Source organism: Stegostoma tigrinum, chromosome 2 (genome assembly GCF_030684315.1).
Source record: "Stegostoma tigrinum isolate sSteTig4 chromosome 2, sSteTig4.hap1, whole genome shotgun sequence".
NCBI lineage: Eukaryota > Metazoa > Chordata > Chondrichthyes > Orectolobiformes > Stegostomatidae > Stegostoma > Stegostoma tigrinum.
Window position 1 is genome coordinate 58,592,797 of NC_081355.1, and position 16,085 is coordinate 58,608,881.

Genomic DNA, 16,085 nt, shown 5'->3' on the forward strand with positions numbered 1-16,085 from the left:
AGGAGGGAGGGAGGGAGGGAGGGATCGGGCCAGGGGCGGGGACACGGAGTGAGAGAGGGGAGGGCTGGGTGGGGGATGTGGTGGGAGACACAGACTCACCTACAGCACCTTTCACAAACCAGACCGCTAACTCCACTTGCATCGGCGTTAACTTTAAAAAGCGTTTTATTTTACTCCCAAGTTAAATCATTAATTTCATGAAAATACACAATACAAGAAGAAGTAATGTGCAAATTTCATTCACTCGTCTCAAAACAGAAATCAAAGATGTAAAAGTTGGGCAAATCCTCCGGAATTTCCATTTTTTTCTGAGACTTTGCTCGTTGGCAAAACCATAAGCATAAACCAAAATTGCGATTGTGTGTACTAGCTACAAGATATACTGCAAAAATTCACCCAAGATCCTCAGACAGCACCACTTCCATCTAGAAGGACAAGGGCAGCAGATATATGGGAACACTGTCACGTCCAAGTTCCTCTTCAAGTCACTCACTATTCTGACTTGGAAATATATTGCCGTTCCTTCACTGTTGCTGAGTCAAAATCTGGGAATTCCCTCCTTAATAGGTATTGTGGGTTGACCCACAGCAGGAGGACTGCAGCGATTCAAAAAGCAGCTCACCACCACCTTCTCAAGGGCAACTAGGGATAGGCAAGAAACGCTGTCCAGCCAGCGATGCCCGCATCCCACAAATGAATAAAACAATTACGGTCTTATATTCTTTCCCAATATTTTACACTTTTTATCGTTGCAGAATTCACCTGACAAAGAGATTTGTGACCATTTTCTATTAGATATTCTGTCTGAGAAGAGCCCATCTTAGCACAGACTTGATGGAAAGCAAGTACGAACCCTGCAGTTTATGAAAAGATGAAGGCTCCAACTCTGAAATGTTAACTTGACTGATTTCTTCACAAATACCTTTTTAAACGATCCAAATGCATCCACAGGAGAACTAATAACGGAACAAAAAATGTAATTTCCACCAAAGCAATGTGTTTGTTGAAAGTCAAAATCATCATAATGACGTTTGTGATCATTTTGATTTATCCAATGGACATCAGTTGAAAACATTGAACCAAACTGCCTCTTTAAAAGCAGGTATAATTTCATTTCCAAGGCCGGATTCCTTCAAGTCAATACGATAGGCTGTACCCATGTAGCAGTTAAGGCACTGTCACATCAGCAATGTGTTCCTAGATTTAAAGAAATTCCGCTACTTCCATATGCAGTTAGTATACCACCGTAAAGGAACCTTGCATGCGTGCATAGTTCCCAGATACAAGTCATAGTAAGGTGAGCCATAATGGACTCAAAACATTAACTTTGCTGCCAAACCTGTTGAGTTTCTCCGGCATTTCATTTTCGTGTGCAATCATAGTTAGGTAGAACCAGTCAGCCTCTCTGGATGACTCCTGGGTAACAATGAGGTATCCTTTGAAAAAATGGCTGGGAATGTCAGTGCGGAACCAAAACACAAGATCACAACAGATACAGCCATAGTCTTTTGACATCCAGAACAACTAATCAGTAGGCCATTGGCTTGCTGAAAATGTGATCCTGTTGCCTTGATTGGTCTGGAGATAACTTTTAATACAGCACTTCAAGCATCTTGGATATAGTTATAGTGCAGTGCATTCTAACCAACAGGAAAAGGAGGCAAGTGGTAAGCAACATTCGCAGTACAGAAATGCCAGGCAATAATCACTTCCAGTAAGAGATAATCTAACAACTGCCACTGGGATTCCTTTAAGCAACTTTGGCGGTAGCCTGGGACTCTTTTCAGCTGCTTAGGTTGCTGTTTTCGTCATTGTTGGTCTGGCTCTCCTTGTAGCAGCTTCAGTCAGCTTGAGACACTAAGCAGCATTTTCTTCAGCATCTTCTTCAGCATCATGGTGTGTCCAGCTTGGGATTACAACGGGGGTTCGGATCCTCGAGCCCAGAAACATAAGATGGACTAAGTGAACCTTGTCTTAAATTCTAATTTTTTATATTTTTCTCTTATTGTATTATTATGGAAGGATTGTTATTTTGAATGTTTATCTTTTTTTCCAAATTTATTACAATGATTTTATGCTTTTGCTAGGCTGTAAAGCTGGACTTTTTATTTCCCTTTTCTTTCCTTAATAATTTTTACCCAAGAATCTGTACATAGGTATCTTTCTACCTAAGATGGCACCTAAAGTGGCAACTTGTAAACTTTTCATTGTACTAATGTGAGAACATGAGACAATAAAGCTAATTCATTTCAATTCAGTTGACATTCAATGGTGTTTTCATTACTGAATCCCTCACTATCAACATCCAAGCATTACCACTGACCAGAAACTTAACTGGACTTACCATACAGTGGCTACTACAGGGGGTCAGAAGCTAGGAATACCAGAATGAGTAACTGACCTCCTGACTCCCCAGAGCCTATCCACCATCAGGAAGACAGGGCAAATCAGGAGTACGATGAAATATTCCCACTTGCCTGGATGACTGCAGCTCCACCATCACTCAAGCTTGCCATCATCAAGTACAAAGTAGTCTGCTTGATGGGCACAATATCTACAAGCATCCGTACCATCCATCACTTACACTTAGTAGCTGCAGTGTGAACTATCTACAAGTGGCACTGCAGAAATTCCCCAAAGATCCTTAGGCAGCACCGTCCAAACCCATAAGTGCTTCTTGCTAGAAGGTCAAGGGCAGCAGATGCATAGGAACGCGACCATCTGCAAGCTCCCCTGTAAACCACTCACTGTCCTGACTTGGAAATGTATTGCAGTTCTTTCACTGTTGCTGGATACAAATTCTGGAATTCCCTCCCTAATAGCATCATGGGTCTACCTGCAGCATATGGCTGTAGTGGTTCAAGAAGGCAGCTTAGCACCACCTTCTTAAAGGCTGCAAGGGGCTGGCAATAAATTTTGACCAGTCAGTAACACCCATATCCCACGAATGAATAAATAAAGAAAAGATTTCTCATCTTCCCCAGAGGACGGGGACCATCCAAAAGTCCCACTGATGCTGAGTCCATCAAGCTGCATGCCAGGAAAACCTGTAGCACCTTTTATACAGAAAATAATCATTTAAGTACATGACTTCCTATACCGAATTCCTTGCACCACAGCTCATGCTACATCAATTAAGACCGCAATTATGAACCCATCACAGTGTACAGACCTCCTTCCTTGAAGAAATTCTAATTCGGTATCCTTTTCAGTTTAAATCTGTCACCTGAGCTTCAGACTGTTCTTCATAGTTGACATGTAATGAGGTAATAAGTGATTCTTTTCATTTAGCTAATACAAATGTTTTAATTGCAAAAATGTCAACATGACACTTGCATAAAAGAATGCACTCAGCTCCTGACCTCATTACAGCTTTGGTTCAAACCTGAACAGAAGAGCTGAATTCCATAGACGTGGTGAGAGTGACAACCCTTCGCATCACGGCTGCACTTCACCAAGTTTGGCATCAAGGAACTACAACAAGACTGAAGTTGATGGAAATCAGGGGGAAAACTCTCCATTATTTGGAGTTATATCTGGCATATGAGAAGATGGTTGTGGTTGTTGGAGGTCAGTCATTTCAGCTCCAGGACATCTTTACAGGAGTTCCTCAGAGTAGTGTCCTATACCGAACCATCTTCAGCTACTTCATCAACGAGCTTCCCTCCGTCACATGGTCAGAAATGAGGACGTTTGCTGACGATTGAACAATGCTCAGCACCATTCACAACTTCATTTACATCGAGAGGCAAGAGGCATGACTGAAATGTTAAACCACTTTCTTACCTGTGAGGCAGATGCTGCCCAGGCCGCAATGGGAGAAGAAACTCAGTCACTGAAAGGGTTTAAAATTGATCAGGTGAAGGTATTAGATAAACTGTATTTAAAGTTGATAAGGCAGCTTGACCTGATGAAATGCATTCAAGAATATTTAAGGAAATAAGAATGGATTTTGCAGAAGCACTGGCAATTAACTTTCAATCTTCCTGGACTCAGGAGTGCTGCCAGAGCATCAGAGAATCACATACATTACTCCCTGGTCAAAAACACCTGTAAAGTTCACTTTGGCAATTACAATTCAGCCAATTTAACCTCAGTGGAGGGGAAACTTCTAAACACAATTATTTGGGATAGAATTAATAGTTATGTGGAAAATGTAGATTGATTTGGAAGAGTCACCATGAAGTTGTTGAGGGTAAATTGTGTCTAACCCACTTGCTTGAGTTTTTTGAAGCAATAATAGAGTTGACAAGACCAAGACTTGGTTTGGTATACATGGATTTCCAAAAGATGATCAATAGTGCCAGTGCCATAATAGACTTATGAGAAATGTTTTTGTTATAGAATAATATGGACAATAGCAACATAGATACTAAATCAGCCAAAGGATTTAAACATAGTTTTGATTAATGGCTATTTTTCATGTTGAAAAAATGTTGTACTTGAGTTCCCTAGTAGTTGGTACTGGGACATTTACTTTTCCTGATCTAGATCATGGTGTACAGGGGCAACTTCAAAAATTATGGACAACACAAAACTTGGGACAATTGTAAACTGTGAGAAGGACAATGTCAAACTTCAAAAGGGACCTTTACACATTGGTGGAATTCACAGATGAAGTTCAATGTTGAGAAATGTGAGCTGATGCAGTTTGGTACAAAGTACATGGAGAAACAATATGAAATAAAGGATGCTATTCTAAAGGCTGTGCAGAAGCAGCGGACTGAGTGTATATGTATGTAAGTAATTAAAGGAGAAAGAGCTATTGATAAAGCATGCAGTATTCTATACTTCATAAATGGGGACATAGAGTACAAAAGCAGGGAGGTAATAATGAACTTATATAAGACCCTGTTTCAACCTCAACTGGATCATTGTGGCACTACAATGGTTTGGGTGCTACTCTATAGGAAAGATGTGAATGCATCAGAGAGACTGCAGAACAAGTTTATGGGAATGGTTTCAGGGATAAGACACATGAATTATGGAGAAATAGATAATACAGAGTAGAGTTGAAGGGGCACATCAGGCCAGGCAGCGTTAAAGGAGCAGAAAAATTGTCGTTTTGGAGAAAGATTGGACATGGACCCAAGTTGTGGATTGGACCAAGTCACATCTCTGGGTTCTTCACTGTCACAGCACTCACTCACTATACATCTGCCTGGATGCTTACAGCAATCTCGCATTGTGTTACTTTGCCTTTTTGCACTGTGCCCTCTCAACCAGAAATACGAGAACTCATATTACTGCTGTCGTGCAACATAGATACATGGTCATTTATCATAGATACAAGGCCAGGAAGCTTGTCATAGTTGTCAGCAGGCCTCAGTCAAGTCAAGGAGGTATAGCCTTCCTTCCGTGGATCCTAGCACTACAGGTTAATAGCAGCCTCTGATACCAGTTCAAGGTCAGAAATCATACAACACAGTTATAGTCTAACAGGTTTATTTGAAAACACAAGCTTTCGGAGCCTCACTCTTTCTGACACCTCAAGAAGGAGTGAGGCTTTGAAAGCTTGTGTTTTCAAATAAACCTGTTGGACTATAACATGGTTTCATGTGATTTCTGACCTTGCACACCCCAGACCAACATTGGCATCTCTACATCATGGATACCAGTTCAGGCCTAGCTAGAGTCAGGATACTGTCTTTGTAAGTGATGAACACTCATCTTGATTCTTTCTACTCTTTTGTCGGCTATTTCCTCATGTAATGAGAGGAACGTAGGTATTATGGAAGATGAAAATGGATAACACCATTACTGCCAAACCCAGTGGGGAGGCAGCCTGAAATGTTGGGTAAGGAGGGCAAATGGTATGCATGGTTAATGGTGACATGGGCTGGAGTGGGTGAAAGTGATTGAGGGAAGATTTATTTCTTCATTTATTCATAGGATGAGGGTGTCAATGGCTAGGCAGCATTTATTGCCCATCCCTAATTGTCCAGAGGGCAGTTAAGAGTCAACCACATTGCAGTGGGTCTGGAGTAACATGTTGGCTAGATCAGGTAAGGATGGCAGTTTCCTTCCCTAAAGGGCATCAGTGAACCAGATGGGTTGTTCCGACAATCAACAATGGATTCACAGTCATCATTAGATTGCTAATTCCAAATATTTATTGAATTGAAATTCCACCAACTGCCGTGGCGGGATTCAAACCAGTATCTCCAGAACATCATCAGAACATCTCTGGATTAATAGACCAGTAATAATACCACTAGGCCATTGCCTCCTCTCAATGTTGCAGGCAATAGAGTTGTGGAGCATAAACTTTATTGGGTGTAGTTTCAATGGTAGAGTGAGTGTCAGTATCAAAGAGAAGATGGTGACACACTGACACAGCGATAGAGGACATTAGCATTCTTCCCACAGTGCTGGGCCTTCCTTCACATGGCTGACCCTGCTTTAACTTGGGTGGAAGCCTCTCACCAGGCTGACATGGTCTGGTGTTGTGGCCTCAACTGTTCCTGGGGTGAAGGGGTAGTCCTGTGTTGGCACCAAACTATTCACCAGGACTGCCACAACTCTATCTACCATTCAGAAGCAAATATCAACAACAGTAGGGCAGGCCCAGAGATGGTGCCCAAACCTCAGTGGATGTCTTTCCCACTGCAACTCTCTCGTACCTGTCTGTCTCCTCTCCACCTATCTTCTCCTCTATCCATCTTTGATCCGCCTCCCCATCTTTCCCTGTTTATTTCAGAAACCCCTTTCCCTCCCCAATTTCTGAAGAAGGGTTTAGGCTTGAAACGTCAGTCTTCCTGCTCCCCTGATGTTGCTTGGTCTGCTGCGTTCATCTAGCTCCATTCCTTGTCATCTCAGATTCTCCAGCATCTGCAGTTCCTACTATCTCTGAAACACCTAAACTCTGAACTTATAAAATTGTTTTTCTGCTTCTGGGCACCTATCAGGTCAGCAATAGGAATTTGGCAAGGGAGAATAGCTATATATGCAGCACATATTCACCCTATCTCCCCTTTGACAAAATCTTGCATGTTGAATTAGAACAGATGCTTGAGAGGGGGTTTTAAATTATTTGCAATTGACATGGACACTCATATCTGCCACCATGTACAGGAGCATTGCAGGAAATTGTTTATTAAGTTAATGCATTCTCCATGTTCATAAGGTATTAAATGTTCCTTTGGTCTGAGAAGAACTCCATGGTGAGGCTGGCAGCAGTTTAGCTACTGAAATAAATTCAAAGCATATTGCAGAATCAGTAAAGGTGAATAAAAGCAGTGACACAATCCTGGAAAGGAATTCAGCTGCAGGTATTAAGAGAGCTAGCCTCTTCCTCCCAGAGGTTAACGTGGGGGTAAGTATTATTTCCCTATTTAACTGCAGCTTTTGTTTATTTTTCAAATTTTGCAGGAAGTGAGCACCACGGAGACCAAAAATATACACAATGTTCAATACAAAGAAGGAACTTGCATTTGTAAAGCATTTTACAGTCTACAAATTACTTTTGAATTGTAATTATTGTTATGCAAGTGAACACATTTATTTGTACAGCACAAAAGCAAGCAGCAGGGAGATAAGTGATTAATTCATCTCTTCTGTTGATGTGGGTTGAGGATAGGGTATTAGAAGAATTCCCCCATTTTTCACATTCACTTGAGCAGTAAGATGGTTCAGAGTGTCTGTTTTAATGGTTTACCTAACAATTTCAACAATGCTGCAATGAAGCATTAATCTGGATTATGTGTTCAAAAGTTAGTGTGGGACTTTCTAACTCTGAGCCACCATGACACATACCTTCAATAACTATAGCCAAAAATAAATAGAGTTCAAAACAAAGCAGTGGAAATTAGGGAACTACTGGTGCATTGGGAGGAGATTAATAAGATAAACCCATTGTTATCAAATTAAATGTTTGCTCGATGAACAAGGAACCACACTGAAGTAACTCTATGGAGGCTGGAATCCCATCACCAAGTCACCCTTTACGTACACATGGAAACTTGTCAACACTGATCCAGATCTCAGAAAGTGAACTGGATGCTTGACAGTCCTGTTCTTATCCCTCAGCCAGGGTTCCCTGACTGGACCAGATAAACAGTTTCAATCAGGGAACTCATACTCTGTGAGAGCTACCTGGCTGACTTCATTACAATCACGACATCCCTCCCCCTCTGAGCCCAAGGACATAGGTCAGTTCTTTTTCTTACAACTTATATGCAGAGGTCCACATGCTGGTTAAAGATGACTGTACCTCCCTGAATTTTATACACCACTGGACTTGACCTTGCATCAACTATATGCCTCTTACCCATGCAGGAACTGGGACAGTTTGGTATCTAGTAAAACTTCAGGCTGTTTCTTTAAGCCCGCCTTCAAAGTTTGGACAGCTCTTTCTGCCAGACCTTTTGAAATTGGATGATATGGAGCTGTCCTTATGTTGAGTACCATTCTACTTTAGGGAATATTCAAATTCCCTCTTGGCAAACAAGACCCATTATATGTAATCAACACTTCTAGGAGTCTGTGTATTGCAAAATTTGTGTGCAGTTTTTCTATCATCCCTATGTTTGATGAATGAACTCTATGCACGGCCAGCTGTTTCAACTGGGTGTCCACTATAACTAAGGTCATTAAGCCTATGAAAGGACCTGCATGTCCAATGTGTAATGGAGTTCTGGGTTTACCTGGCTATTCCCACAAATAAGATGGAGCTACTGATGGTAATTTTTGTCCTTGTTAGCATTCTGTTCAGTGGCCCACCAATGCTGCTAAGCGTGTCTCCAGTCCTGGCTACCAGACATAACTTCTCGCCAACATCTTCATTTTGGAAACTTCTGGATGACCCTGGTGGAGTTCAGCCAGTACGTGGTAGTGACCTTTGCTGGGGACAATCACTCTTGCTTCCCACAATAATAAGCTGTCTTCAACTGTGAACTGGTCTCTCCAGGTCTGAAAATATTTCTGTTCTGGTTGTGGTTGCCCTTTGGTTTCCCCCATCACCACCAGCTGTTTCACTTTTTCCACGACTGGATCCTTCTGCATCCAAAGTCTGCTACTTTCAGCTGTGACTGAAATTTTGTCCAGAAAATTTAAAACCGCTACAGACTGTTCCAGTGGCTGTACCACTGGTGATATATCCGCCAGTGGAAGGTGGCTCAATACATTCACATTTGCGGCTTAGAATCCTGGACGGTGTTCCAACTTGTAATTATACGGACTTATTATTAGAGCTCACCACTGAATTCAGCCTGAAGCAATGGGTACCTCTGCCTTGCCCTCTAAGCAGACTTAGCAGGGGTTTGTGGTCCATTATTATTCCATTTTACATCCGTAAAGGAATTGGTGAAACTTCCTGACTCCAAATATGACCACCAAACCTTCCTCCTCTACCTGAGTACACTTACACTCTGCATCAGCCAAAGTCCTGGATGCGTACGCTGTTGGGCATGCATCTCTTTTAGGCCACCTATGAGCTAATACTACCATGATGCAGTACCAGGTGGCGCTGCATGTCAAAGACCAGCTATCTTGGGATCATAGTTTGCCAACACCTTAAAGGATGATAGCTGTTTCTTCACTTTCCTGAAAGCCAAAATTGGCCACGTAACCATTTTCAAGGCTGACATTATTTTGAGAGTTGATACAAAAGTGCCAAGATGGAGGCCAGGTTATATATGAACTTTCCATAATAATTCACCAGACCAACAAAGACCTAAATTCCAGTACAAATGTGGTAGGAGGGGCACCTTTGATCATGCTCATTTTATCGTTCAACAGGTTTAATCCAGTGTTGACTCCATAGCCCAAGTAGGAATACGCATTGTTCCCTTCTAAGATGTCGCACATTTGGGAGAAATGTCTAAGGACTATTTCCAAGTTCTCTAAGCATTCTTTATTGGTCTTTCCTCTTATTAGTATGTCATCTAGATAAATGGTGACCTTCAGTAGACATTGTAAAATGTTCTCCATCATCTGCTGAAAAAATTGCACAGGCTGACGAGACCTCATATGACAGTCTCATATATTGGTACAAACTCTTAAGGGTATTAATTATGGCATACTTCTGGGATTGCACATACACATGGCTCATGTCTAGCACCGCCTTCAAGTCCACCTCCAAGCCACTCACCATCCTGACTTCAAAATATATCGCCGTTCGTTCACTGTCACTGGATCAAAATCATGGAATTCTGTCCCAAAGGGCATTGTGGATCAACCCACAGCAGGTGGACTGCAGCAGTTCAAGAAGACAGCTCACCACCATTTTCTCAATGACAATTAGGGATGGGCAATAAATGTTGGCCAGCCAGTGATGCCCACATCCCATAAATAAATAAATAAAAGCTTTGCAATGGACCACTACCCCCCAACCCCCAGCCAGCTTTGCATATAAATCCACCATGCAAGGTATTGGGTTCTTTCATCCAGCTGTGAAAAGTGGTTCACTATTTGTTTAAAATCCCCACAAAAATGGACCAACCCATCAGGCTTCACGACAGTACAACTGGTACTGCCCATTCCGCAAATTGGACTGGTTTGATGATTCCTTTGTTTTCTAGCCTCTTGATTTCTGCCTCAACTTCTGCCAGAAGGGCAAATGGCACTGGGTGGGCCTTGCAGAATCATAGAGTCTTTCCTGGTCAACATACAAGGTGGCCTTGACTCCTTTGAGAGTCCCTGGACCTTCTTGAAGACCTTCTAGGTATTTAAGTAGGAATTCAGTCAGGATCTGTCCCGTTACGGTGGTGTTGTCAGCAAACTTGTAGATGGCATTCATTCCAAAATTGGCAACACAGTTGTAGATGTACAGGGAGGACAGTAGGGGGCCGAAGATGCATCATTGGGTGTCTCCAGTACTGGGTGTTATTTTGGAGGAGGTGCAGTTATCAATCTTCACTGATTGCAGTTTGTGGGTCAGAAATCTGAGGATCCAGTTGCAGAGGGTGGAGCCGAGACTAAGGTCATGCAGTTTTGAGATCAGTCTGGAGGGGATAATGGTGTTGAAGGCAGAGCTGTAGTCAATGAGCAGAAGTCTGATATAGGTATTTTGTTGTCCAGATGTTCCAGGGATGAGTGCAGGGCTAGGAATATGGATCCTCTGTGAACTTGTGATGTTGGTAGCCATATTGTAGGGGATTGAGACATTCTGGGAGACTGGAGTTGATGTGGGCCATGACCAACCTCTCATAGCACTTCATGTTTATTGAAGTCCGAGCTATTGGGCGGTAGGCATTAAGGCACACTGCATGTGTTTTCCTGGGTACGGGAATGATGGTGGCATTCGTGAAGCAGGTGGGGATTTTGGTTTGTAGGAGGGAGGTGTTGAAGATGTCGGTGAAAACTCCACCAATTGGTCTCCACAGGATCTGAGTGCTCGGCAGGGAACACCATCCGGTCCTATTGCTTTCTTTGGGTTGACACACAGGAAGACTGATCTGATGTCTGAAGCGGTGACAGAAGGAACAGGTGTGTCTGAGGCTTTCGGCACAGGCGAAGCCATGCTCAAAAGAAGCATAGAAAGCATTGATAACAAAGTGTGGAGCTGGATGAACACAGCAGGCCAAGCAGCATCTCAGGAGTACAACAGTTCACGTTTCAGGCCTAGACCCTTCATCAGAAAAGTTTTGATAACAACAATGATAATCTCAAGAAAAAGTAATTGAAATTAGATAATGATGTCGAGGCGCCAGTGTTGGACTAGGGTATACAAAGTCAGAAGTCACACGACACCAGGTTATTGTCCAACAGATTTATTTGAAATTACACAAGCTTTTGGAGCACAGCCCTTTCGTCAGGTGCAGTGACTATAACCTGGTGTTGTGTGACTTCTGACTTTGAAATTAAATTTTATATATATATATATAAACATACATAACAACATATGAAATAAGACCACTTCAGACTATTCATCTTCTCAAGGTTCCTTGTTTCTTTCCATGTCATTATAATAAAGACCTTCATAAAGATTAATTTTAGCCATATAAAAGCTGTGTAATATACTGTAAATGTGAAGAAAACACGGACGTCTATTGGTGTCTATCTATCAATAAATGTAAATAGATTACACCAGCTTGGCCTAGTCCAGAAAGGTTTGAAACAGTTTTTGAAGAAAAGCTGCTGTCTACAATACATTTTTTTTTGTATTTGAATAACATTATTGAATATTTCACATTTAGAACAGAACAGTAGTGAAAGTGGATGAATCTACTGCCAGCCTTAAAGTAAAACAAACACTGAAGAAAAATTACTTGAATTATTTACTGCATTTCATACAATGCACAGTTACTTAACAGGAACTCAGATTCAATAGTTTGAACAAATAAATTCCAAAGCAAAACATTCCCTGAATGGAACAATTGCATACACATATTTGTGCTCAATCTCACAGCTGCCAGTTGCAATTTGATACTTTTGTTCAACTATTTATTGCATGTTAGTTTGTTCCTTTTCTTAGTAAAATTTCCCTTACTGAAAGGGAGTTATTCTCAGTCATCACTCAATGCAACTTTGTAACTAATCACCAGAAAACGCAGCACAGTCTGTAAGTACATCAACTTGTTTCAAGTTACTATCACATATCTCTAGAGCAGGTGGGACTTGAATGCAGGCTTCCTGGTCCAGGGGTAGGGACACTATTGCTGCACTATAAGACATTCTTCTGCCAACCTCTTCTTCTATTTGACTATCAATAAGATGGGAAATCCAGACCTTCTAACTGCCATTCATTAGTACCAGAAATTGTTTGTTTATTGTTTATTCAAATGTAATCTAGCTTGTTGTAAAATAGAGGTAAAATTCCATGCAGGTTAGACATCTGAAATGTTGGAAATAGCAAATCTGGCAATGATCTGCAGACAGAGAAAAATAGTTAATGTTTCAAACTGAACATGACTTCTTCCAATTTGTGCCTCCTGGCACTGCCATGTATCTTGGTTTTGAGGGGATTCCTGGACCGGAGTCAATGTCCCTGCTGCCCTGTTGCCATGTCTTCTGTTCTGGGGATCAGTAGCTGGGCACCGGCTTGCAGACATGTGTGCATCTTCAACAGGCCCTGAAGGTGCTGGGCCTGGATCACCATGGCAATTGCCAACTTATCCATGGAGTCAGACTGATGGTTGTAATTCATTGCAGTGCTGTAGCTTCTAGGCAATCAAAGCCATTGCATCACAGTTGCCTGTCTGCCACTACTGTTGCATCCTGTGCATTTAGATGAAGTGTTTGATTGTCTGGGGCTGAGCAGGGTCCTGGTCTCTGTCAGTCTCCTGAGTGCCAATAGGTTGTTTTTTTCCCCCTCAGCCAGCTGTTGAGGTATCACGGTAAAGTGCTCATCAGATTGTGCTCCCACACTCTCTATGTCTATGGTTCTCCCAGAGGCATCAGTACCTGGACTGGCAGGGGTGCAGAAGGTGGCTTTGCTGGAGTTTCTTCTGAGACCTTGGTAGTCATCCTCAGAGGGTCAGGAGAGCACTTCTTTCAAAGCTGGGAGTTTGTCCGCAGATGTTATGGAGAGATGTATAGAATCTGAAAGACAAAAGAGAAAGAAGGCATTGCAGCTGGTCGTTAGAAAATGACAACTAGGTAGATGGGAGAATGTCAGTAGCATGCAGGGTAATCATTAGCCGGCTGATAACAATAGGATTCTCACAGGTGCCATTCTGGTTTCTTCCCACGATGCCCAGGATTTACCTTCAGGTGGTGGGTGTCCCCCAATCCGAACAGGCTTTCTCTGCCGTTATGGGCTATACTCTCCTGTGATGAGAAAAAAAATAGCACAATGGGTGGCACATCTGTATGTTGTGGTGTATGTGAGGGTAAAAATGATAACATGTACCAAACAACTGAGGAGGCAGCAACACAGGGCATGCATAGTCAGGGGTATGGGAGACAGAAGGGAGACAGTGAGTGAGGGAAGATGTTACAAGCAATAGTGAGAATGACAGAGAGAAATCTGTGGCACTTAACCTACGAGAACAGAGAAATTTCTTTCAGCAGATAGCACAAGGTGAACTGTTCCTTCAGAGGATTAGCAAAGACACAGTGGGCTGATTGACATCCTTCTGTACAGTTACTATTCTATGAAATTATTACATCATGCATCAGGAAAAGTAACATGTTAGCATGTTAGAGACATTTCTAAGCAATGAACTGAGAGTAGTCACTTCAGCCGCCACCACTTCTGTTGGAATAAGAGAACTGCCAGACATTTGATTGGGTAACAACACTTGAGGCTAGACTTCCTCGTGAGTCAATTAGTGGTTTGACAGCTTTTAAGTCAAATTAGGAGACCCAGGCAAATGAAGGTGAGTCCACCTATTATTTTTAAACCAGGGCAGGTAGGGCCATTGCCTCTGCCTAAATCTGCCCCCAGTGTCTATAACAGCAGGTCAAAGACTGAATAGTCCATTTGATTAACTTTTCTTTTAACTTCCCAAAGAATTTTAAATACCTACCAGGACAATTCAGGACTGTTCTCCACTTACTGAAATGAATGCAACTGCAACAACATTGAAGAAACTCAACACCACACAGGACATAAACACATTGATAGTAAAAGGTTATTAAAAGGAGGTGTATAGCTGCTTAGGGATTCAAAAAGGAATTTACACATGGAGGCCTGGCTGAGACATGAAGTGAATACTTTGCATCTGTCTCTACAAAGGAGGTGGATGATATCCAGGCCGCGGTGACAGACGACGAAACAATATCCTTGGAATGGTTCAAAATCATTAATCATCGTAGATCATAGAATCCCTACAGTGTGGAAACAGGCCCTTTGGCCCAACAAGTCCATGCTCCTCTCAGAGAATCGCACCCAGGCCCATTCCCCTATAAACCCACCTAACGTACACATCCCTGAAGACTGCAGGCAATTTAGCATGGCCAATTCATCTAGCCTGCACATCTTTGGTCAGTGGGAGGAAACCAGAACACCAGGAGGAAACCCATGCAGACACAGGGAGAATGTGCAAACTCCACACAGTCACCCAAGGGTGGAATCAAACCAAGGAACGTGGTGCTGTGAGGCAGCAGTGCTAACCACTGTGGCACTGTGCCACCTTGCTGGACAGATTGTCAGTACCTAAAAGTGTTGGTGTTGGGATTGGATGAGAAGGAGTGCCCATAGGCTTTCAGTCTTCCTCAGACCTAGAGATAATGCAAGAAGATTGGAGATTTGCAAACATCATGCTGTTGTTTAAGAAGGTTGGAAAGACAAACTCAGCGATTACAGTCAGTTTAATTTTGGTGGGGGAGCTTCAAAAAGCAATTATTCAGGTTAGCAGTCACATTTTAAAAAATGGATTTATAAAATGTAAATTGTATTTAACTAACTTGCTTTTTTAAGAGGTCACAGAAAGGGTCCCACTGTGATTTAAGACCATACCTTTTTGGTTATTTACCCAAACAACATTAGCCAATTCTCCCCTCCTACCAATGCAATTGGCCTTTCTTGTGTTTATAATTGGGCTATGTTGCTTTGAAACTTAACGTGGAACTCAATAGTATTCTGATCACCATTTCTGAGCAGATCTTTTTCTATGAGATTACAAATTAAACCTGCCTCATTATTCTATACAAGATCTAAAATAGCTTCTTCCCTATTTGGTTCTACAACTTATTGCACCAGAAAACTTTTTCAAAAACTTTCTGTAATCTTATCTTCTAGACTATCCTTGCCAATTTGATAGTTTCCCATTTTTCTTGGATCTAGGGCTGGTGTCAGAGGCCTAGAAATTTGCAATGGTACACACCATTATTTTAAAAAGGTGTAAAGATAAACCCAGCAACTACATGCCAGACTGTTTTACGAAGGTGGTGGGGAACTATTCAGAAAGAGCAGTTCAGAACAATATTATAAACACATGGACAAATGCAGAACAATTAAGGAAAGCCAGCTTAGGCTTCTTAAGATAACATTCAACTAACCAGCTGGATTGTTTTTGAAGAGGCAATAGAGAGGATTGATGGTGAGAATGCTGTTAATGTTATAAGGGCCATGTATATTCATTCTTGTGCTTTTTAAAATTGTGAGAGAAATTGGAAAGAACTGCATTAAAACCAGTGTTTCAAAGAATTGTTGCATATTTTGAAAAGAAAGTAACCTGAAACTTTTGGCCAGCATTATG

At 41.9% G+C, this 16,085-nt stretch overlaps 1 long non-coding RNA gene across 1 annotated transcript in view; it reads right to left on the reverse strand.

The window, feature by feature from the left end:
• Window positions 1-12,106: 12,106 nt before the first annotated feature.
• Window positions 12,107-16,085, reverse strand: part of LOC125446792 (uncharacterized) — a 32,738-nt gene continuing 28,759 nt past the window's right edge. Inside the window, exons 4-5 of the long non-coding RNA XR_007246468.2 lie at window positions 13,607-13,710; window positions 12,107-13,482 (exon numbers count right to left, since the gene is read on the reverse strand). This is a non-coding gene — a long non-coding RNA (uncharacterized LOC125446792). The remainder of the gene's footprint in view (window positions 13,483-13,606; window positions 13,711-16,085) is intronic.